Source organism: Triturus cristatus, chromosome 4_2 (genome assembly GCF_964204655.1).
Source record: "Triturus cristatus chromosome 4_2, aTriCri1.1, whole genome shotgun sequence".
NCBI lineage: Eukaryota > Metazoa > Chordata > Amphibia > Caudata > Salamandridae > Triturus > Triturus cristatus.
The window spans coordinates 381,641,065-381,666,301 of NC_140586.1; the positions used below are offsets into that span (position 1 = coordinate 381,641,065).

Here is a 25,237-nt window from a genome sequence, read left to right on the forward strand (position 1 = left end):
GGTTATTAAATTGCCTCAGACAAGACTGAAATTCTTCCTCTCACAAAATTCTGTTTCCCCCACTCCTTCTCTTCTACTGGATTTGCGTGGAATAGTTCAAAGATTAAATACCTAGGCATTCGGTTTTCTAATTCCATCACCTCTTCCATCAAATTGAATATGTCTTCAGCCTTATCTCGTATCGAGACACTAACCTCTTCCTGGAACCCTCTTTTTCTCTCTTGGTGGGGTCGTTTAGATTCGATTAAAATGATGATTGCTCCAATTTTAATTTACATCCTCTCCATGCTTCCTGTTCACATTCCTGCTCTCTATTTCAAGCGTATTGACTCATGTCTTTATAGATTTCTTTGGAAGAATAAAAAATCCAGAATTGCTTTATCCTATCTTCGCAAACCAAAGTCCAACGGTGGCATGAACTTCCCGAATTTTCGCATTTAACATAAATCCTTCTCACTTCGCCAAGCCTCAAAATGGCTTATATCGGACCCCTCCCCCTTTACTCCTCTTTGGCTCCTCATTGAACAAATCTTATTACTCCCCCATTCTTTCAATGAAGTTATTCGCTTTTCTACCAAAACCTCTCAAACCTCTCTTCCCTTATTTAGACATACCTGTTCCTTATTGAAACCTTTGGTCCGCCCTATTGTTATTTCTCGCGAATCTTTCTTAGAGTCCCCTATTTGGCATAAATCGCTTATCCTCTTAAATAACAGGCCCATTTTCTGGAAGGCATGGAGATTAAAAGGTATTATATGGGTTAACCATCTTTTCGACGGTGTCTCTCCTTACTCTTTTCCTCAATTTCAATCCTTATTCCATTGCCCTCGTTCCTTTATTCAAAAGTTCACTACACTTATGACAATCATCATTGACATTTATTATTCTCTTCCCACCTCTCCCTTATCTGTTGTCCAAAACTCTCTCCTTAAAATACTCCATACTTTTCACAAACCTTCTCTTATATACAAATTCTTTTTAGCTCCTAATCCAGATCGCGTTAAATCTGAACTGGAACTTTCTTGGGAATTGGATCTGGGATGCGAATGGTCTATTGCCTTTTGGGATAAACTTTGGACCAGATCTTTAAAGATTTCTCGCTCTGCCTCTCTTACTCAATCTATGTTTTTTCTTAACCACAGACTTAAACTCTCCCCTGTTTCTTTAGCTCGTTTTTCTTCTTCTACTAACTCTAACTGTTGGACTTGTGGCTCTTCTAATGCTGATCTCCTACATCCTCTCTTTCTCTGCCCTTCGGTTTCTGACTTTTGGGAGAAAGTCTGGTTATACATTTCTCGTATGTTCACTATTTCCATTCCTTATTCTATTTCACTACTCTTTGCTGGTAGTCTTTCTGACTCTTTAGAGCTTCCCCCATATACTCATGGTCTTTTTGATCTCATGCTTGCTCTCGCCTTTCAGCACATCTCACTCAACTGGAAAACCCTCACAAAACTGTCCATACAACATTGGTGGAATACCCTATGTCATTTCCACAGACGGGACGTTGCTTTCGCCTCCCTGTATAAGCCAGTATTTAATAGAGATTTATTCTGGTTGCCTCTCACCATCTATTTAGACCGAATTGCACTAAAGAACGTCTCATGCTTAACCTCTGAAAATTTCAAACCTCCTTGAATGATATTATCTCTGTTTCTTTATGTTCTAGGTTGTTAAATTGCTATACATTTTGATTTCCTTGACAAATTATTTTTGCTTATGTATGGTATGTAACCTAGTATGCCTTCTTTTGCTTTATTTTTCTATTTCATAATGTTAGTACTCCCTATTCTCTCCTTCCCTCCTCCCACTGCTTTCCCTTCCACTCCTTCTTTTCCTTCCCTCGTACATATAAACCCCCCAAAAAAGGGCTTTTATGCTTCTTTTATAGATATCAGCAAACTTACTTATTTTATTTCTATGGTTATTTCTTCTTATGCTGCTGATATGTTGGTACTCTATTAAATGCCAATAAAGCTTTTCAAACATAAAAGAAATGAGGAAGATGCAATTCGTCACATGTTATTTCATTGTAAGTATTTTAATGCATTTTGGAAATTAGTATAATTTCAATGCTCCAAGATTCTTCATATTAATTTACCATTTTCCTTTGAAAATATTTTCTTAAGTTCCATATACCATCTTATCGTGATAATAGTACATATAATGTAAAATTGTTGGATCCTCTCACTTTCATTGCATTTAGACAAATAACATCTTCTTGGAAAAATGCTACTAAATTTCCTTTCAGGCTTGGTGGAAGCATATATGTGATAACCATAGAGTTGAAACTCATTGTGCTGTAAATAACTTAAATAAGGTTAGGAATAACATATTATGCATGCCTTTTATTACATTTCTATTAAGTTATTACATTGACCAGTTCAACCCATTATCTATATTCTCCTCTCTGCCTTTTCCTTTCTTACTTTCCCTTTTCATCCTTTCTTCTTGGTTCTTATACTCTTGAACTATAGTTTGTATTTTGACATCACTGAGGTTATCATTTGCTGGTACTAAATTTGCTCCTTTTGAGGGAGCGGGGTTTTCAATATATCTAAGTCTTCACGTATATTCATTAAATCACCTCTGCCACTGGCCATATGGACCTTTGTTCGTCAACAAGGAGAGGTAAGGAGCAATCATCTTCATATCCATAAATCATACAAGTATTTTAGTTCAGTCAATAAAGAGAATTAGTGTGAGTTAAAGGGTTTTATTTTGAATTATTTTAGTCTTTCATCTGTTTCTTTATTAGGTATTAATCTTCTGATTTCAGCATTAAAACGTAATATCATCCATCAATCGATATTTGATAAAAAAATAGAACAGCATTTTCTTTAGACTCACAGTTAATATAGTAAAATACATTTAGCATGTTCCATAAACGAAAATTCCCTAGCCTAAACTAAATTGAAATAATGAGTAAAGGAAAAGGTGTCAGTTCAGAAACCCAATCAAAAGTACTGAAGAGAGAATCAATGTGCAAGCATAAAGCCTTTGCATAATAAGCTGGAAAGTATTCTCAACTCAAATAAAATTTTAGCAGACAATTCATCAAAATCTAAGTAAGGCAACCTCTCATGAAGAAAGGCATCAGAAACTCAAAACTGTGTCTACAGACAGAAAATTGGGGATGGAATCAAGGAATCTAGGAATCTAGCTGCTACTCTAGGAACACACACTAATATAAACACACAATATTCTATGTTGCAACATTACATTTTTCACATAGAATTTCAGTAAACTCCTGGGAACAGACACACCCCGCACGTTGCCATACAGTCACAATAGACTTTCAGACATTAAACTTTGAAAAGTTACATCGTTGAAATTTTGCGGTCCAGGCAGCTCTTTCCATGAATCATTTTTCTGGTTACCTCCTCTTCCCCCGTTGAGAACTCACTATCAGTTGTCTAATACAAAACAAGTGTCTATTTACTAACAGTTAAAATACAACATTTAAAACATAGAGAAAAATATTGTGTGCAAACTATTCAATGTGAAAAACAGATCTTTCAGTCTTAATGTATTATTTTTCAGTTAACATGACACAACAGTTAGGCTAACTTAAATCAACACTTTTATGAATTTACGGGCCTATAATATTTAAGGATAATTACCCACTATAAATTTGCATTTAGCATGTGTGTTACTTAAATGTAAGCTTTACACATTATTAATAAAAGCATTTTGTTAGTGAATAAAACTTGCGTCAACAGTTTTACTGTGTGCCTATTTGCTGTGTAATACTATTGTATGCTTGTCATAAAAAAGTTATTAAACTTAAAGAAAGTAAGGTTCACAAGGTATAATCTTGTAAGCAGGAGGGACAAGCTTGACAATTTATGCAACATTTAGAAGGGTGTTAGAAATGGGATTTCTGGTTGGCTGAGGCTTGCACCAAAGCCAGGCAGAAACCACCACTCTAGTCAGGGCTGGGGAGTTACACGCCAAAGATAACCCCTGCTCACCCCCTTGGTAGCTTGGCACGAGCAGTCACGCTTATCTCTGAGGCGATGTGTAAAGCGTTTGCGCGCGCACCCAGCAACAACACCCAAGGCCCACCATAAAAGAAACTCCACACAAGGTATTATATAAAAATAACCTTTGTATTATACCAAACACATTAGATGAAAACACACACTTTACAATGTGCCAACAGGCACGGGCAGAATTTACAAGGGATTATATATACAGGGGACAGGGCCACATGGACCACTGTCAGGAATTAGCACTTTGTAGAAATTAGCACTTAGAACATAGGATATAAAATTACTGTAGCACAAAATAACATATATAGCACACAACCAGTAACTACTGGTATTAGGTAAGTACCACCTACGCAACCCTAACCACCTTAGGAAAATATTGCGCAGGGAATCAGGACCTCACTAGTACCACCTGTACTAGGAAGAAAACAACCACCTAAGTATCACAATACCTATAGGGGTAAACGCACATTACACATGATGCATCACATTCAGAGGTGTAGAGCAAGGCACATGACGCATAAACACATTCAGAGGTGCAGGTTAGGAAGAATAGCGCCAAACTCACATTAGCCACAACCTGTGGCAGTCCCTAGGCCAACTGGCCTTGAAGGGGCAAGGACGCCCTGTGTCCAGAAAAGTCAGGGCGCGCCTGCGCAGGCTGCGCAAACCAGGGCGCACAAAGCACAACCTACATGTAGCAGTTGCCCACTAAGTACTGGGCAACTGGGAGAAGGAGCGTGGGCACCACTGTGCCCTTTTTCACAAGTATTTCAGCCGTTGGAGCCTTCTAGGCTCTGAAACAAATATGCCCCCTAGAGCCTGTCAGGGCTCTATTAACGTATTGCCCCCGACGTTGGAGCGACCTCTGCGCTCAATGATCTGCCCCCGCATAGGTTGGAGCCTCGCGGGCTCTCAAATAATCATGCCCCCAGGAACGTTGGAGCCTCGCAGGCTCTACCGGCAATGCGGGCCCCGTGGGAGCTTGTGAGGCTCTGTGACGAATCCTTGCCCCCAGAAACTAGAGTCCCTACGGACTCTGAAACAATTTAGGCCGTCTTCGTAGGAGCGCCACTTGCACTCGGGGACCAACGCTGTGGTCCCGTTGGAGCGGCCTCTGGAAGCGGGGCCGCTCTGCACCCGCCTCTCCCCACCCGGACTCCCTGTATTTACTCACCGGCTGGGGGAGAGGTGGCGCAGGCGGAACTCGGTCTGCGGGGCTCGCTCCCTGCAGTCTTCACCGGGGCACCTGATGGACTTCCCTGCTTGGGGCGATAGAACACGGACGCGGGCCCGCAACTGCAGGGACACCCTCCGGTTCTACGCCACGGTGAACCCATGGAATTTTTTCTAACACCACTGTCTGGACCAACTGGGCTACCCCACTGGTACTCCCAAGCTGTCCGCGGCCAGGACCAGGCCCTAAGCCACCCAGGTGCCACCGGTCCTTGCCTAATCACAGAGAGGGGGGTAGTAACCCCTGGCACATAGCGGCCATTCTCCACTCTTCCTCTCTGCAAGACAGGACTAGACTGCCACTGGTTCTCCAGCCTAGGGTCTACACCCTCAGGCGAACCAGGAGTCTCAGGGAAGGCTCTCCTCCCCCTACCTCTTCTCCTAGGGTTCCTCCTCCTCTGGCGAGGGGTACACCTAGAACGCCATTCCAACCCAGGGATTTAACCCTCAGGTTGTACCGGGGCCAGAGGTGGGCTCTCCCACCCTCTGCACCCCCTTCCAGAGCCCTGCTCCCTACCAACTGCGGCGGTACCTCTGGAAGAAGAACCGGTCGGGACGCTGGTTACAGACGTCCCACCCTTCAGGTCAGGCTGACCCCGAACCTGGCCTTCCAACCTCCGGCCTAGAACCTTTGGTGGAATAATTGCCTGGCACTCCAGGACTTTGGGGGATTTACACTCCATCCCCCTGAGGCTATCAAATGACACATATGTCGAGTGACTGTCTGCCTGGCGCTGATCTCCCGTCCCCTGTCCACCTGACAGTGCGCGGAGATCCCCCAGAACAGAAGTGGTGCCACCCTGGTCACTACACAGGATCCTAGCCCAACTGGGTAGTCCCTGACCCACAGGCTCTTCCACTGGGGAACTCATCCCCCAATCACTCCTCACGCTGGACTCCTGTACCCTCCCTACCGGAGCGGTACTGCCAGACTCCAGAACCACAGGAGCCCTGTTTACAGGCGCTCCAGGTCCTCTACTCACTAAGAGATCTTCCTCAAGTGGACTAACAGGACAGCCTAGGTCCCCAACTTAGTGTTCCCTCATGAAACCATCCAAGTCCTGAGGCAGGGTTTCGGGCATCTGGGGACCCTCGGTCACCCCCTTACTCCCGCTCCACTGAGCCAGGCAGTAAGCCCCTACACCCTCCTCGCTATCCTGGGACCTAGCTGGGCTACACTGAGCCTCCTCCACCACGCTGGGCTGGAGGATCTCTGACCCACTATTGTTGGAATCACTCACTAATGACTCTAGAGGACCTCTGGCCCTTTCCCAGCGCTCTGCTTCCTCTGCAAGTTTCCATGGACAAAAAGAGCCATACCTCAACAGGTGTTGGCGCAACCCGGGATAACAACTACTGAGCATCTGCTCTTTGATAATCATATTGAGTACTCCATCCAAATCCTGCTCCGGGTTAAACACCAGCCAGTCCACCAGGGCATCATGACATTCCTCCACAGCCTCCTCCAAAGACTGGTGAGACAGCTTCTTACTGCCCCTGAACTTCAACCTACATTCCTCCTCTCGGGAACAAGGTACCACACTCGGGGAACTGGGACTGGGACTCTCTGTACTGCACTTTATATCGCTGCCACCACTGGACTCCACCCTCACTGGGGAATCCAGAAAACTACCACTATGCTCAGGGGACAGGGAAAGGGATGAGGCGCTATCTCCTACGCTGGACCCAGCAAGGGACTCCCTACCTATGGGGTCCTCACTCTCTACTGGCGTCCAGGTACTGTCATCTTCTTCTGAATCTTCAGGGCTCCCCACAGACCCACCACCCTCCAGGTGTGAGGCCCGGGCCCTTTCTTCCTCACTGCGCTCACGTTCCCATTCACCTGCTTGCCATCCAATCATGTGGTTCCTCAGTTCGTACACAGTGTCTGACTCTCTCACCCCTATGTTTCTCTCTCTACAGAACCTTTCCAACTCCTGCATACTGTAATAAACTAGATCACTGGGATCAAAAGCAGGCTCCATTCTGGCAGACGTTCTAGAGAAAAGATCACACAGGGAACCTAGGGGTCTGAGCTTAACAGGAGTACACAATTCACAAAGGATTCAGCAAGCTCTCTATCCCAGAGAACTCACACTCACTTGCCTAGTGCCACACACCATTCATCCACACACAACCCTCCCCTCGGACTGGTAAGGCAGTTTCTACCACCCCTGATTCCTCAACCTGACCACCACGTGACACAGGTACCAACTCTGGGCGCCGGGCGGGGGACAAATGTACTGGACACTATTACGCTGCCACCACTGGATCCCACCCTCTGGTGAATCCAGAAAACACAATGCACTTGGGGGGGATGATCTACCCTCCCGAGCTAGGGACACCTAACTCACAGTGCACAAAAACACATTTCCAAAGAAATGGCAATTAAAAACAAACTTAAAACAATAATCCCTATACCATGTGATTTATCTAAATGCAGAGTTTTGCAGTGCAGCCAGCTGCTGTTGCGGTACAGCGCAAACGCAAGTCCACATCCCACCGCTGATCACCAATGTTAGAAATGGGATTTCTGGTTGGCTGAGGCTTGCGCCAAAGCCAGGCAGAAACCACCACTCTAGTCAGGGCTGGGGAGTTACACGCCAAAGATAACCCATGCTCACCCCCTTGGTAGCTTGGCACGAGCAGTCAGGCTTATCTCTGAGGCGATGCGTAAAGCGTTTGCGCGCGCACCCAGCAACAACACCCAAGGCCCACCACAAAAGAAACTCCACACAAGGTATTATATAAAAATAACCTTTGTATTATACCAAACACATTAGATAAAAACACACACTTTACAATGTGCCAACAGGCACGGGCAGAATTTACAAGGGATTATATATACAGGGGACAGGGCCACATGGACCACTGTCAGGAATTAGCACTTTGTAGAAATTAGCACTTAGAACATAGGATATAAAATTACTGTAGCACAAAATAACATATATAGCACACAACCAGTAACTACTGGTATTAGGTAAGTACCACCTACGCAACCCTAACCACCTTAGGAAAATATTGCGCAGGGAATCAGGACCTCACTAGTACCACCTGTACTAGGAAGAAAACAACCACCTAAGTATCACAATACCTATAGGGGTAAACGCACATTACACATGATGCATCACATTCAGAGGTGTAGAGCAAGGCACATGACGCATAAACACATTCAGAGTTGCAGGTTAGGAAGAATAGCGCCAAACTCACATTAGCCACAACCTGTGGCAGTCCCTAGGCCAACTGGCCTTGAAGGGGCAAGGACGCCCTGTGTCCAGAAAAGTCAGGGCGCGCCTGCGCAGGCTGCGCAAACCAGGGCGCACAAAGCACAACCTACACGTAGCAGTTGCCCACTAAGTGCTGGGCAACTGGGAGAAGGAGCGTGGGCACCACTGTGCCCTTTTTCACAAGTATTTCAGCCGTTGGAGCCTTCTAGGCTCTGAAACAAATATGCCCCCTAGAGCCTGTCAGGGCTCTATTAACGTATTGCCCCCGGCGTTGGAGCGACCTCTGCGCTCAATGATCTGCCCCCGCATAGGTTGGAGCCTCGCGGGCTCTCAAATAATCATGCCCCCAGGAACGTTGGAGCCTCACAGGCTCTACCGGCAATGCGGGCCCCGTGGGAGCTTGTGAGGCTCTGTGACGAATCCTTGCCCCCAGAAACTAGAGTCCCTACGGACTCTGAAACAATTTAGGCCGTCTTCGTAGGAGCGGCACTCGCGCTCGGGGACCAACGCTGTGGTCCCGTTGGAGCGGCCTCTGGAAGCGGGGCCGCTCTGCACCCGCCTCTCCCCACCCGGACTCCCTGTATTTACTAACCGGCTGGGGGAGAGGTGGCGCAGGCGGAACTCGGTCTGCGGGGCTCGCTCCCTGCAGTCTTCACCGGGGCACCTCTTCTGGCGGCACTGGAGCGCGGGGTGGCCTCCCGTCTGCTTCCGGGTTGAGACGAGGCCCCGCCCACGTCACCACAAGACTTGCCTGGCTTCCTGTTTGCACAAGGGCCGCGGCGGTGACTTTCTCAGCGGCAACGAGGGGTAGGCTCCCTCTGTAGATGCGATATACGGCGGGGTGGGCACCCGCCGTAAAATAAACAAATTAGCGGGGTGGACACCCACGGGCACACCACAATGCGGGGTGGGCACCCGCCGATTTAAATAACACGAGGGGGGGGGAATCCCTATGCCGGGGATTCCCTCGTTTGGAAAGAGGCGACACAGGAGCGCTTTAAACGCGCTGGGGCATCCAATAAAGCGCTCCTAGCGCTATATGTAAAATAAAGGCGCCTCCAGGCACTTGGGGACACAAATAAAGCGCTCCCAGCGCTTTAGGGGAGAATTACCACAAAGTCCAGCAAAGTCCTTAGGAAGGTGGGCAGGAGGCAAGGCTGGGCCAGGGGCCAGCTCACTGGGCCCTCCAGGCAGGAAGGCAGTCCAAAGTGGCGGTACCTCCTGGCCTCCAGCAGCAGCAGCCCCCCTCAGGATCCTGGAAGAGAACCAATTGTAAGGGGACACAGCCCCTTTTTATACAGTAAAAGTCTTTGTCTGAAGGTGCAGGGAAGTGGCGAACCAGTTACAACAGGTTCCTGAGCACTTTGTTTTGCTCAGCCCCTCTCCCTATTCACTGGGCAGGCCAGGGTCATCAGACCACAGGGGCCGGAGCCAGCATTGTGTGGGGAAAGCCCTGTCCTATTCAGGACCCAGGTGTACTCCTCCCCAGCCATCAGTATGCTAAACTCCCCATTCACCACTGGGTGACTCCTCCTGACCCTGGGGATTTCCCTAGTCCGTCACATGACCTCCACCAGCCAATCGCCAGACAAGCCACACATTTTACACTGCACACCGAAGTGCCCACTTCTAGAAGTGGCACTTCCATACTAGGTACATGCACGTCGCACACATCATCGCGCAGCATTCAATCACACGAGTCCGCACATACCAAACTCGGGCCTGCACACCCCACGCATCAGGAACTACTAGGGACACATACATTCCCCATGCATTCCTATGGGAGGGCAGGCCTATCTCACCACATGCACTCAGAGTGCGCACGCGCTTTACCCTGGGACACAGGGAAAGTGCGCAGAAACCAAAAAAATTACCACACCAAGTCACCAATAAAAAGCCAAAAAGTCCAGGGGTGAACCTGCCAGAAGGGCCAAGTCCAACACAACCCCCTTCCAGCCAAAACGCAGGGCAGACCAATCACCACCGTGATGGACTTCCCTGCTTGGGGCGATAGAACACGGACGCGGGCCCGCAACTGCAGGGATACCCTCCGGTTCTACGCCACGGTGAACCCATGGAATTTTTTCTAACACCACTGTCTGGACCAACTGGGCTACCCCACTGGTACTCCCAAGCTGTCCGCGGCCAGGACCAGGCCCTAGGCCACCCAGGTGCCACCGGTCCTTGCCTACTCACAGAGTGGGGGGTAGTAACCCCTGGCACATAGCGGCCATTCTCCACTCTTCCTCTCTGCAAGACAGGACTAGACTGCCACTGGTTCTCCAGCCTAGGGTCTACACCCTCAGGCGGACCAGGAGTCTCAGGGAAGGCTCTCCTCCCCCTACCTCTTCTCCTAGGGTTCCTCCTCCTCTGGCGAGGGGTACACCTAGAACGCCATTCCAACCCAGGGTTTAACCCCTTAGGTTGTACCGGGGCCAGAGGTGGGCTCTCCCACCCTCTGCACCCCCTTCCAGAGCCCTGCTCCCTACCAACTGGGGTGGTACCTCTGGAAGGTTCCATGATGGAATATCGTTAACATAAATATCGTCAGAAATAAATATCGTCACAAAAATATCGCTTACATTAATATCGTCATCCTATACTTAATCAAGGATTCACACAAATATCGATTTTTTTTTATCGACAACCCTAATATCGTTCACACTAATATCGACAACATAAATATCGACTACTACATGATCGACTTTATTTTAAATAACATGACCTTAGACATATATATCGACTACACTAACATCGACGACCTATCTGCTTATAGAAATATACAAAAAATATCGTCTTTTTATTACCAACTCGATATGCACTATTCTTTTATTTTACACACTTTTTTAACTATTTTACTTTACAAAACTATTCACACATATAATTATTTAACGGTTTTCTAATTCAAAATAACGTTCTCGACCAATGATTTTGAAATTTCACTAATTGAACCAATCAAAAGCTACCATTAATTAACTCACTAATATAAAAACAATTATACACTTAACGTAATTTACCATTTTTGGGCCAAACTTGGAGAAAAACGGTTACCTTGCTGAGAGAAGAAAATACAAACCTACGACTACAACTACAAAACGTCATACTACACTTGAAGTAAGTAAAATCCCATTGCTTTTTTCATTCGAACTTAGCATAAAGTAGATAAACTCCCTAAATTAAAAAGTGTTCTTCTTTAGAGTGAAAAAAGAACATGTTGAACTTATCAACAACGACCAGAAACTTACATGTAAAAACATTTATTAACTACCTTATCCATGTCTACTTAGATAGCTGACAAAAATTATTTAAACTTGCTAAGTAAATGTACAATTTACTTCATATATTAACAACTACTATCATCCAAATACTATAAGTAACACAATGATTAGAAAAAAAAAATGAATGCTGCGCTAGGTTGCTGTCCAGTAGCACAGGCGCAAAGGAGGATAGTTCAGTTAATCCATGAATGTATAGGCAGCATACGTGGCAACTGCTTCCAACAAAAAATCGTTTGCAGGGCCACTAAAAGTCTCAGCCATCCAATTAATTAAAGAAAAGGAACATACGTGTTCTTCAACCATCGGAGCCTCTAGCACAATCAGAGGGCAACCGGAATGTTCCTCTAAATAGCTCATAGCCAAGAAGTCGTAGGCAGCCGTTGATATGTCCCAATTACCCAGGATACCATGCGCCACACCACAAGCCATAATCCGGACACCAGAACAGGCCAACTCGTGAGACACTAAGGGCCTCATCAGTCGATCGAAATCCGGCACCGGAGACACCGTGTTGGTCAAGCACAAATCCAGAGGCCATTCAAAGGGACAATCCAGGCAGTGAAATACAGGTTGCACGCAGGTGAAGTAGGAATACCTGAAGGATAATCCATATGCCAGGCTTAAAGTCGCCAATGGCAGAGTACCATAAAAGTCAAGCATCCTATCACGAAGAAGATGCAGACGGGACAGGTGCTCGTGTGGCACAGAAACAGCAGCCATTCCGTAGTATGAAAAGTAAAAGCAGCACACCTGCCACCAGCGCCAGAAGCAGCGGAACACCTCCAAAGATGCTCGAGAAAATCGAATGAAAAAATGCCGGAATCACACCAAAAATAGTTTGGAAAGAGGTCACGAGGCCTGAGCCTACAAGTTTAAAAAAATGAGCCAGGCCGGTCGTGGACGAGGCATTGAAAATAGTTAGGATCAAAGCTCCGAAATGTAGGGGGAGGTCAGTATTCAAAACCGCCTGTACCTCAGTGCGCGTATTAGCAACGTGAAGGACAAATGTTTCACGAGAGGAAGTCAATGACACCTCTTTTTGGGACAATACAGCTCTTATTCTGCTCAACTTGTTGAACTCTGCTTTCAAGGTTGAAATCGAAGGCCAGATGGAAACATCCAGCCGCCCGTGCGGGGGTGAAAAGAGAACATTATTGCAGCAGACAACCCAAGGACCCTCCCTGCCTTTAACGTCTGCAATGTCCATGCAAACTGCATAACAGAACGCAACTGGTTTTGACCATTATATAACACAGACATATCATCATGCACAATATCAACAACTGACGAAACAATATTATCTAATGTATAAATTCTGGAAGAGAGAGTGCTAATGCTGTTATCTATAACGGCTAAAACCTTTTCCATGTTTGCTTGGTCAATAGCTCTCAATCTTGAAGCCGCCTCAATTTGCGAAAATTTCCACACTTCGTTGTAAATAGCATACGCCCACCTTTTGGTTCTGCCACCCACAGGACCTTTAACAAAATAATTCAAATCTATTTTGTCATGTAACTTCGATAAATGAACTTTGACAGATGCTAAGGTGGAATATCGCAGCCAGGATTGACATAACTTTCCCACAGAATATGTAGTTACAGTATGTGACGACTCAAACCGAGGGTCTACGCGTTACAGAGGACTAAATACCCTTTTGATCAAAAATAAATTGTAAACTCAGGGAAAGTTCTGGATAGTAAACCATAATAAATTACTATTCTAACTCCAATCCAACATAAGTCAGGGAAAGTGCTGGATAGTAAACCATAATAAATTACTATTCTAACTCCAAACATAACATAACTCAGGGAAAGTGCTGGATAGTAAACCATAATAACTTACTAATCTAACTCCAATCCAACATAAGTCAGGGAAAGTTCTGGATAGTAAACCATAATAAATTACTATTCTAACTCCAATCCAACATAAGTCAGGGAAAGTGCTGGATAGTAAACCATAATAAATTACTATTCTAACTCCAAACATAACATAACTCAGGGAAAGTGCTCGATAGTAAACCATAATAAATTACTATTCTAACTCCAATCCAACATAAGTCAGGGAAAGTGCTGGATAGTAAACCATAATAAATTACGATTCTAACTCCAAACATAACATAAGTCAGGGAAAGTGCTGGATAGTAAACCATAATAAATTACTATTCTAACTCCAATCCAACATAAGTCAGGGAAAGTGCTGGATAGTAAACCATAATAAATTACTATTCTAACTCCAATCCAACATAAGTCAGGGAAAGTGCTGGATAGTAAACCATAATAAATTACTATTCTAACTCCAAACATAACATAACTCAGGGAAAGTGCTGGATAGTAAACCATAACAAATTACTATTCTAACTCCAATCCAACATAAGTCAGGGAAAGTGCTGGATAGTAAACCATAACAAATTACTATTCTAACTCCAATCCAACATAAGTCAGGGAAAGTGCTGGATAGTAAACCATAATAAATTGCTATTCTAACTCCAATCCAACATAAGTCAGGGAAAGTGCTGGATAGTAAACCATAATAAATTACTATTCTAACTCCAATCCAACATAAGTCAGGGAAAGTGCTGGATAGTAAACCATAATAAATTACTATTCTAACTCCAAACATAACATAACTCAGGGAAAGTGCTGGATAGTAAACTATAATAAATTACTATTCTAACTCCAATCCAACATAAGTCAGGAAATGTGCAGGTTAGTAAACAAAATAAATTTTTCTATCTAAATTATTTTTTAGACCCTATTCCCCTATAATACCAAAATAACGCTTCTTCAATATTAATTTAATATTTTTTATTAATATTAAAAAATAAATTTCGTGTAAAATTTTAAATTTCGAGGTTAACATTTGATTTCATTATAAATTTCTAATTTATTAATATTTTATACAATTTTTAAACACTACATTTTTAAATTACTACCCACCCTAATCCCCTATAATACCAAAAACCCGCTCCTAAAATTTTTATTTGAAATTATAAAATTTAATTACAAATTTAATTTCGTGAAGAATTCGAAATTTCAAATTAAAATTTGGATTTCTTAAATATTTTCTAATTTGTTTATATTTTATACATTTTTTAAAAACCAAATTTTAAATTACTACCCACCCTTATCCCCTATAATACCAATAACCCGCTACTAAAATTTTAACAATTCTTTTGTAGAAAATATTTTTTAACACATATTATTACTAGTAGGAGTTTTGTAAGTTTTTTAAAAACATAATACATATTTTTTTATAAATTTTATAACAACTTATATTTTTCTGTCGATATTATATGAAACGACATTTTGATAAACGATATTCTGTTCATCGATATTTTTTTATGACGATATTTTTGTCATTCTCACGAAACAATATTTTTTAAAAAGATATTTTCTATTACGATATTTTTCACAGTCGATATTCTTACCACGATATTAATGCTAGTCGATATTTTCCCGTCGATATTCTATCTTTATACCCCTCTGGAAGAAGAACCGGTCGGGACGCTGGTTACAGACGTCCCACCCTTCAGGTCAGGCTGACCCCGAACCTGGCCTTCCAACCTCCGGCCTAGAACCTTTGGTGGAATAATTGCCTGGCACTCCAGGACTTTGGGGGATTTACACTCCATCCCCCTGAGGCTATCAAATGACACATATGTCGAGCGACTGTCTGTCTGGCGCTGATCTTCTGTCCCCTGTCCACCTGACAGTGCGCGGAGATCCCCCAGAACAGAAGTGGTGCCACCCTGGTCACTACACAGGATCCTAGCCCAACTGGGTAGTCCCTGACCCACAGGCTCTTCCACTGGGGAACTCATCCCCCGATCACTCCTCACGCTGGACTCCTGTACCCTCCCTACTGGAGCGGTACTGCCAGACTCCAGAACCACAGGAGCCCTGTTTACAGGCGCTCCAGGTCCTCTACTCACTAAGAGATCTTCCTCAAGTGGACTAACAGGACAGCCTAGGTCCCCAACTTAGTGTTCCCTCATGAAACCATCCAAGTCCTGAGGCAGGGTTTCGGGCATCTGGGGACCCTCGGTCACCCCCTTACTCCCGCTCCACTGAGCCAGGCAGTAAGCCCCTACACCCTCCTCGCTATCCTGGGACCTAGCTGGGCTACACTGAGCCTCCTCCACCACGCTGGGCTGGAGGATCTCTGACCCACTATTGTTGGAATCACTCACTAATGACTCTAGAGGACCTCTGGCCCTTTCCCAGCGCTCTGCTTCCTCTGCAAGTTTCCATGGACAAAAAGAGCCATACCTCAACAGGTGTTGGCGCAACCCGGGATAACAACTACTGAGCATCTGCTCTTTGATAATCATATTGAGTACTCCATCCAAATCCTGCTCCGGGTTAAACACCAGCCAGTCCACCAGGGCATCATGACATTCCTCCACAGCCTCCTCCAAAGACTGGTGAGACAGCTTCTTACTGCCCCTGAACTTCAACCTACATTCCTCCTCTCGGGAACAAGGTACCACACTCGGGGAACTGGGACTGGGACTCTCTGTACTGCACTTTATATCGCTGCCACCACTGGACTCCACCCTCACTTGGGAATCCAGAAAACTACCACTATGCTCAGGGGACAGGGAAAGGGATGAGGTGCTATCTCCTATGCTGGACCCAGCAAGGGACTCCCTACCTATCGGGTCCTCACTCTCTACTGGCGTCCAGGTACTGTCATCTTCTTCTGAATCTTCAGGGCTCCCCACAGACCCACCACCCTCCAGGTGTGAGGCCCGGGCCCTTTCTTCCTCACTGCGCTCACGTTCCCATTCACCTGCTTGCCATCCAATCATGTGGTTCCTCAGTTCGTACACAGTGTCTGACTCTCTCACCCCTATGTTTCTCTCTCTACAGAACCTTTCCAACTCCTGCATACTGTAATAAACTAGATCACTGGGATCAAAAGCAGGCTCCATTCTGGCAGACGTTCTAGAGAAAAGATCACACAGGGAACCTAGGGGTCTGAGCTTAACAGGAGTACACAATTCACAAAGGATTCAGCAAGCTCTCTATCCCAGAGAACTCACACTCACTTGCCTAGTGCCACACACCATTCATCCACACACAACCCTCCCCTCGGACTGGTAAGGCAGTTTCTACCACCCCTGATTCCTCAACCTGACCACCACGTGACACAGGTACCAACTCTGGGCGCAGGGCGGGGGACAAATGTACTGGACACTATTACGCTGCCACCACTGGATCCCACCCTCTGGTGAATCCAGAAAACACAATGCACTTGGGGGGGGATGATCTACCCTCCCGAGCTAGGGACACCTAACTCACAGTGCACAAAAACACATTTCCAAAGAAATGGCAATTAAAAACAAACTTAAAACAATAATCCCTATACCATGTGATTTATCTAAATGCAGAGTTTTGCAGTGCAGCCAGCTGCTGCTGCGGTACAGCGCAAACGCAAGTCCACATCCCACCGCTGATCACCAATGTTAGAAATGGGATTTCTGGTTGGCTGAGGCTTGCGCCAAAGCCAGGCAGAAACCACCACTCTAGTCAGGGCTGGGGAGTTACATGCCAAAGATAACCCCTGCTCACCCCCTTGGTAGCTTGGCACGAGCAGTCAGGCTTATCTCTGAGGCGATGTGTAAAGCGTTTGCGCGCGCACCCAGCAACAACACCCAAGGCCCACCACAAAAGAAACTCCACACAAGGTATTATATAAAAATTACCTTTGTATTATACCAAACACATTAGTTAAAAACACACACTTTACAATGTGCCAACAGGCACGGGCAGAATTTACAAGGGATTATATATACAGGGGACAGGGCCACATGGACCACTGTCAGGAATTAGCACTTTGTAGAAATTAGCACTTAGAACATAGGATATAAAATTACTGTAGCACAAAATAACATATATAGCACACAACCAGTAACTACTGGTATTAGGTAAGTACCACCTACGCAACCCTAACCACCTTAGGAAAATATTGCGCAGGGAATCAGGACCTCACTAGTACCACCTGTACTAGGAAGAAAACAACCACCTAAGTATCACAATACCTATAGGGGTAAACGCACATTACACATGATGCATCACATTCAGAGGTGTAGAGCAAGGCACATGACGCATAAACACATTCAGAGGTGCAGGTTAGGAAGAATAGCGCCAAACTCACATTAGCCACAACCTGTGGCAGTCCCTAGGCCAACTGGCCTTGAAGGGGCAAGGACGCCCTGTGTCCAGAAAAGTCAGGGCGCGCCTGCGCAGGCTGCGCAAACCAGGGCGCACAAAGCACAACCTACACGTAGCAGTTGCCCACTAAGTGCTGGGCAACTGGGAGAAGGAGCGTGGGCACCACTGTGCCCTTCTTCACAAGTATTTCAGCCGTTGGAGCCTTCTAGGCTCTGAAACAAATATGCCCCCTAGAGCCTGTCAGGGCTCTATTAACGTATTGCCCCCGACGTTGGAGCGACCTCTGCGCTCAATGATCTGCCCCCGCATAGGTTGGAGCCTCGCGGGCTCTCAAATAATCATGCCCCCAGGAACGTTGGAGCCTCGCAGGCTCTACCGGCAATGTGGGACCGTTGGAGCGCACCAGCGCTCAAGGAAACTAATGCGGGCCCATGGGAGCTTGTGAGGCTCTGTGACGAATCCTTGCCCCCAGAAACTAGAGTCCCTACGGACTCTGAAACAATTTAGGCCATCTTCGTAGGAGCGCCACTCGCGCTCGGGGACCAACGCTGTGGTCCCGTTGGAGCAGCCTCTGGAAGCGGGGCCGCTCTGCACCCGCCTCTCCCCACCCGGACTCCCTGTATTTACTCACCGGCTGGGGGAGAGGTGGCGCAGGCGGAACTCGGTCTGCGGGGCTCACTCCCTGCAGTCTTCACCGGGGCACCTCTTCTGGCGGCACCGGAGCGCGGGGTGGCCTCCCGTCTGCTTCTGGGTTGAGACGAGGCCCCGCCCACGTCACCACAAGACTTGCCTGGCTTCCTGTTTGCACAAGGGCCGCGGCGGTGACTTTCTCAGCGGCAACGAGGGGTAGGCTCCCTCTGTAGATGCGATATACGGCGGGGTGGGCACCCGCCGTAAAATAAACAAATTAGCGGGGTGGACACCCACGGGCACACCACAATGCGGGGTGGGCACCCGCCGATTTAAATAGCACGAGGGGGGGAATCCCTACGCCGGGGATTCCCTCGTTTGGAAAGAGGCGACACAGGAGCGCTCTAAACGCGCTGGGGCATCCAATAAAGCGCTCCTAGCGCTATATGTAAAATAAAGGCGCCTCCAGGCACTTGGGGACACAAATAAAGCGCTCCCAGCGCTTTAGGGGAGAATTACCACAAAGTCCAGCAAAGTCCTTAGGAAGGTGGGCAGGGGGCAAGGCTGGGCCAGGGGCCAGCACACTGGGCCCTCCAGGCAGGAAGGCAGTCCAAAGTGGCGGTTCCTCCTGGCCTCCAGCAGCAGCAGCCCCCCTCAGGATCCTGGAAGAGAACCAATTGTAAGGGGACACAGCCCCTTTTTATACAGTAAAAGTCTTTGTCTGAAGGTGCGAGGAAGGGGCGAACCAGTTACAACAGGTTCCTGAGCACTTTGTTTTGCTCAGCCCCTCTCCCTATTCACTGGGCAGGCCAGGGTCATCAGACGCACCACAGGGGCCGGAGCCAGCATTGTGTGGGGAAAGCCCTGTCCTATTCAGGACCCAGGTGTACTCCTCCCCAGCCATCAGTATGCTAAACTCCCCATTCACCACTGGGTGACTCCTCCTGACCCTGGGGATTTCCCTAGTCCGTCACATGACCTCCACCAGCCAATCGCCAGACAAGCCACACATTTTACACTTCACACCGAAGTGCCCACTTCTAGAAGTGGCACTTCCATACTAGGTACATGCACGCCGCACACATCATCGCGCAGCATTCAATCACACGAGTCCGCACATACCAAACTCGGGCCTGCACACCCCACGCATCAGGAACTACTAGGGACACATACATTCCCCATGCATTCCTATGGGAGTGCAGGCCTATCTCACCACATGCACTCAGAGTGCGCACGCACTTTACCCTGGGACACAGGGAAAGTGCGCAGAAACCAAAAATCACCACACCAAGTCACCAATAAAAAGCAAAAAAAGTTCAGGGGTGAACCTGCCAGAAGGGCCAAGTCCAACAAAGGGAATATGTGAATTATCATGAAATGTGAGCAGGTATTGTGTTGTACCAAAATTCTAGTTGGATGAAGACTTGGGCCATTATTTATCTTGAAATCAGGCAGAGTACAGAAAGGGTATGAGCGGCAGTGAGCATATATGCGAGAAAGAGAGAGAGACTGAAAAACAGACAGAGCTTAACAGAGGTAGATAAAATCAATGCAAAATACAGACGTGTTTAGCAAAGTGAAGCAGAACTCCACCATACATTCTGCCTAAAGGGAGACAATTCACCCTCCAACATTGTTCCTTTAAATGATACATTCAGGTTGTACATGCACTGCAACAACATCAATAACTGTGTATTTTGTAAATACTAGACAATCAAGGTTAGTTTGCATATATTGTTGGTGGGTGGGTGGGTGGCTGTATGATACTGAGGGGCATATTTACAAGGAGTTAGCGTCACCAGAACATAACTTTTTGACATCTTCTGGTGGTGTTAAGTATTTTGCCTTATTTATAAGGCAGAGTTAAGCCACTTAATGTGGCTTAACACCGCCTTGAAAATAATGTCCTTATTCATGCAGCACTTAGCATGAAAGGGGTGTGCAATGGGTGTTGCAGTGGGGGTTCTGCCGCAACACCCATTCCTTTTTAACACTGCCCCATATTTACAAGGTATGAGGCAGAGCCAGAAATAAGACCAGGAAATACCTGGTCTTAAACAGGTGATACAAGGAGAAATGTTTCATTTCTCCTCATGTATTGCTCTTTCCATGTGTGCTGCATTCTGCAGCACACATGTGTAAAGCAAATCGCCTGTTAAGATTGTTTATGAACAGGAACGTGTCCCTTCCTGCTTATAAACAATCGCTCTTGCAGCACAGGTATCCTAGTGCTAGTAGCTTTTTCATTGCCAATGCTAACGGAAATTTAGGGGTGTGCCGTATTTGTGTAAATACGGTGCATCCCTGCGTTTTGACACTGTCGAAGCACGGCATTACCAACTTTGGAGTAACACCGCGCTCCGCCATTTAATTGTAAATATGCCCCAACTGTGAAAATGTTAGGAAAACACAGGACAACACCACCAAATTTCACAATAAGTTATCAGTCGAAACTGCTAACCCTGTTTATAGCTTTATATTTAATTAGGTTTCATGATTTGTAAATGTGCTAAATATAAATGTTTTAGAAATAACATAAAGTATGTGACACTGCTCAAACAAGCATTTCACTGTCTGGCTTACAGAGTGTAAAATGAGACCATGGCTAGACAAGACAACATGATCAGAGTTAGATTTTAAAGAGAATTGTACCTCGGCACTCTGATGGTCAAAAAGGAATATGATAATTTCAAGGTAAGTATGACAGGAATGGCTATTTTAAGTCATATATATTAAGTAATTTTCTTATTTTGTCAATTAGACAAAAAAGCAAAGGTAAAGTACAATTTGTTCAGAAAGAGAGAACATCACTAGCACATATATTCTTGTACAAGGTGTTTAATGTTAAGCAATCCAAAGACTGATTTTCCTTTTGTGGAACCACTCCAAACATAACTAAAAACAGCGTATTCGATTCCAAGTACAAAATGAATTTTCAGTATTACTTTTTGTGGAACCACTCCAAACACAACCAAATACAGTGTATTTGATTCCAAGTACAAAATGAATTTTCAGTATTAATTTCCCAGTACAAAACACATTTTCTGTATTAATTGATAGTGTTTTTCACTGAGCACACTGTAAGCCGATGCATAGGTCAAAGACGAAGTCCCAGTCCTGGAACTTATCGAACGTTGACGGTTGAGAACAATCAAGGACAGCCCGGTTGTAAGGTAGCAAAAGACAGCCGACACGTGTTTCGTTACTGTAAAGTAACTTTATCAAGGCTGTGAACAGAAACATAGCGAAAATACGGGCTTAGTAATGATCAGAGTGAGACCCCACACCCTTGGTTGGTAGTCCCCCAAACATTTTGCCTTCACCCCTCCTATTTTGCTGAATTAATTTTTTTGTGCTTTTGGACCCTGTGCACTTTACCACTGCTAACAAATGATCACGTGCTTGTGCCTTCTCCATAACACGTGGCAAAATTGGCCTACACCTAATTGGCACATTTAATTTACCTGTAAGTATCTGGTGAATGGTGGTCTATGGAATTCAAAAATGAGGCTTTAAGTTATTCTGGTAGTGAAAAACTCTTAATTATGTTTTTCACTATCTTAAGACCTACCTCTCTGAAAGATTTACATTTAATAAGTGCTAACTTCGGCTTGGGAAAAAATACTTGGTCTCTACTGAATTGTATTTTGTAATCTTCTTTAATTGGTTGGTTGTTAAGTTACAATTGTAAAATGAGACTTCTAGAAAGTTGGAATTTTTGTGCCCTAATCCACTTTCACTTTCTGCCAGTAGCCCAGGTCATATGAATCTGCTGTTCTGGGTTGTGTACTCCTCCAAGATAGTGACACAAAGAAGAATAGGCGTGGACATGCTGGGCCATCTGGCCAGGATGGCTGGGGTGGAGCTTTACCCAGCCCAGCTTACACTTCAAAGGGCTTTGTCTCCTGCACAGCCAAAGTAAACAGACAATAGCCTTTTGTGCCCCTAGACATTTGGGAGCCAAACTTAGGAAGGGGATGGGCCAGGTGCTGCCCCCCACACAAAGTCTGGCACTGGGGATAAGTTCAGGCATTCTCAGACCCCAAATCAGAACACTTCTGGACCTGTGAAAGACTCAGAAGAAGGAAAGTCCTGCCACCCTGCTGCTGGGGGGACTGTCCTGCTGCCCTGGTGCTGGAAGGACTGTGCTGCTTCCCTGGTGCCTGAGGAAGCTTGAGGAAGGAAGACTGGACTTGCTGCTTGAAACCTAGAACATTAGAGTACTCCAAGGACTCACAGCCTAGCCTCTTGTGTGAGCTACAGGGATACAACAAGCCAAAGTGACCTGCAATCTACCTTCCTGCTGCTTCTGGTGCCTGCTAGTGTGAATCCAAGTCCCAACTTGTGCTCCCTCCCAGGTCCTAGACCCTTGGCATGGTGCTAGAGTGGTCTTGTCCTACCCAAAATCAGAGCCTGAGACTTAGAGCATCTTTCTGCAAAAACTGCTCTGAGAACTGACAGGAGACCACAACCTACCTCAAGATGATCTGACAAAGGTGCATTGCTGGTCTGATTGACTTTGCCACAGCTCCAGCTACGTTCTTCTCTTCAGCAGCAGCAAACCCTCATCAGCTGTACTTCGAGACAACAATATTCATCCTCATGGAGCTCTCTTCGGCTACAGCTTGCAGCCTTGTCCGGCTAGGTGACTCTGAGCTCCTGAAAAACCTCTATGTTCGAAGGTAGAAATCTTCATTGGGTTCAAAAACAACCAGCAGTCTATCGACAACGACAACAATCTCTAAGCCTTAGAATCCAGCTTTTTCTGCCCAGAGCTTTTTCCACCATGGCCGATCACTTTACAGAGACTACTTCCAGTAGCTCCTCTTGGCTACAGCCTGCTGCTTGGCCCTGCTGAGGCTTCTACCTTCTCCAATAAATCTTCTGAATTTCTTCTAAGTCTTAGGATAACTCTTGACCAGGGCAATCATAGTGACTGTATCCGAGCAGTGCTGCATGGAGGTTGGCCTTCTTGTGACTTGACCCCAGTCCGTGTGACCAGAAATCTGATGGTGGCTCTTTGTTTTTTTTTGGAGCTGTTTGTAGCAAAAAGCTTTCCTAATTCATAACACTGGTTCTACTGATTAAATGTAATTTGTTTTGATGTCATTTTAATTGTTAAAATGTGCTCATTTTTTCTGAATGTATGTGGGATATGTCTTGTGTTTTGTTTTTACTTTCTTACTGTTTGTGTGTTGCATAAAAAACTTTACACATTGCCTCTAAGTTAAGCGAGACTGCTTTTGTGCCAAGCTACCAGAGGTTTAAGCAAAGGTTAGCTTAGTGACATTTTGTGGTTCACCCTGGCAAGAATTATGGCCATTGCTTGAAGAGGGATTCCACCCCTCTCAACAATAATTTAATTTCTTACAATCATTGATATGTTGTGTTAGATGGCAGGCTAGTGGTTAAACAGTGAAAAAACATAACTGCAAGTCAAAACTTGATAGTGGAGGTGGAATTGACATTTTAAAGGTCCATTGTGTTGTCTTGTAAACCATGGTCAAACACTTTTGCTTTTGTTGCAACACATTTGTTGTATCCTACTAAAACTGGTAGGAATATGCTTTAATACTCTATCCAAGACATAAGGGCCAATCAGTGGATTTGTGATTGCTCCTTCCACTGGTGAGCTAGTAAGAATGGGAAGCATGATTGATCCATAAGAGAGATTCAATGAGTTCTTTCCACAATCATGGTGGGATAATGACAGGAAGTCAAAAATTGTATACGCCTTTGGGAGAGGAAATCCAGGGCAATTCACAAGAAGATGCTGCTTGAATCTGGATTAGACGAGAAACCAGGATGTTGAGAGAAGTGATATGAGGGGGATCAAGGATTGAGGGGGAAGACATCACTGAGGCTGGGATCCCTGCAATATCTCAAGACACCAATGAAGCTATGTGAGTGGGATCAAAGACTGAGGGGAACATATGGAGGGCATCAGAGATACTATCTTCACAAATAGACTGAGGAACAGCTCCAGCCCACTGGAGGAGTAGAACTGATATAGAAAAACAATGACTTGAAGGCTGTTGGATGCAGACCCTCCTTTGAGCCAGGGGCTGAGTCCTCTTATGCTGTAGACCACAGTAAGGGTCATGACATGGGCAAGTGGTTCCTGCATGATGGATGTATAAGCTGCACATCTCACATGAGGATGTATTTGGGGAGTGTTACCTATAAAAAAAACATTTTGAAGACCATTGAAAGCGTATAAACAGTGAACTGGAAAGAGTACTGATCTGTAGACACCACGTCATACCGGGGCTGCCAACAGTAGCAGCTGGCACGTAAAGCATTATTTCACCCCAATATCTCTTTACCCTGAGTACTTGCTAGCCAAAACAGCATATCGAGGCTTTGCATTTGTGCAGGTTTGCTCCACAACGTTGTTTTGTTTACAGGACCATTCACCACTGCCTGATGTCTGGGTCCCCACTCAGCATAAACAATTTGTACTTCCACAGACTTATAGGGCCCCTTAAGAAAGTAGGTATAACTGTATTCTTGTGTAGGATTGGTTTGTTTTTCTTCCTTTCCTGCATTGCTGAAAGCTTAGTAAAATATTTGCATAATTTCCAACTTTCTCTATCTTCTTTAGATACTTTGTTCTCCAACACATTTTTAATGCAATACCTACATTTTGGTATGGATTTTAATGGATCCCCAAAAATAAATTTGCTGGTAGATTGTTG

General features: G+C 45.5%; 1 long non-coding RNA gene across 3 annotated transcripts in view; it reads left to right on the forward strand.

The window, feature by feature from the left end:
• LOC146833924 (uncharacterized) overlaps positions 1 to 23,758 on the forward strand; it is a 71,555-nt gene extending 47,797 nt beyond the window's left edge. For all 3 annotated transcript variants that reach the window (XR_014960289.1, XR_014960288.1, XR_014960287.1), the window contains one exon: positions 22,293 to 23,758. This is a non-coding gene — a long non-coding RNA (uncharacterized LOC146833924). The remainder of the gene's footprint in view (positions 1 to 22,292) is intronic.
• Positions 23,759 to 25,237: the final 1,479 nt, after the last annotated feature.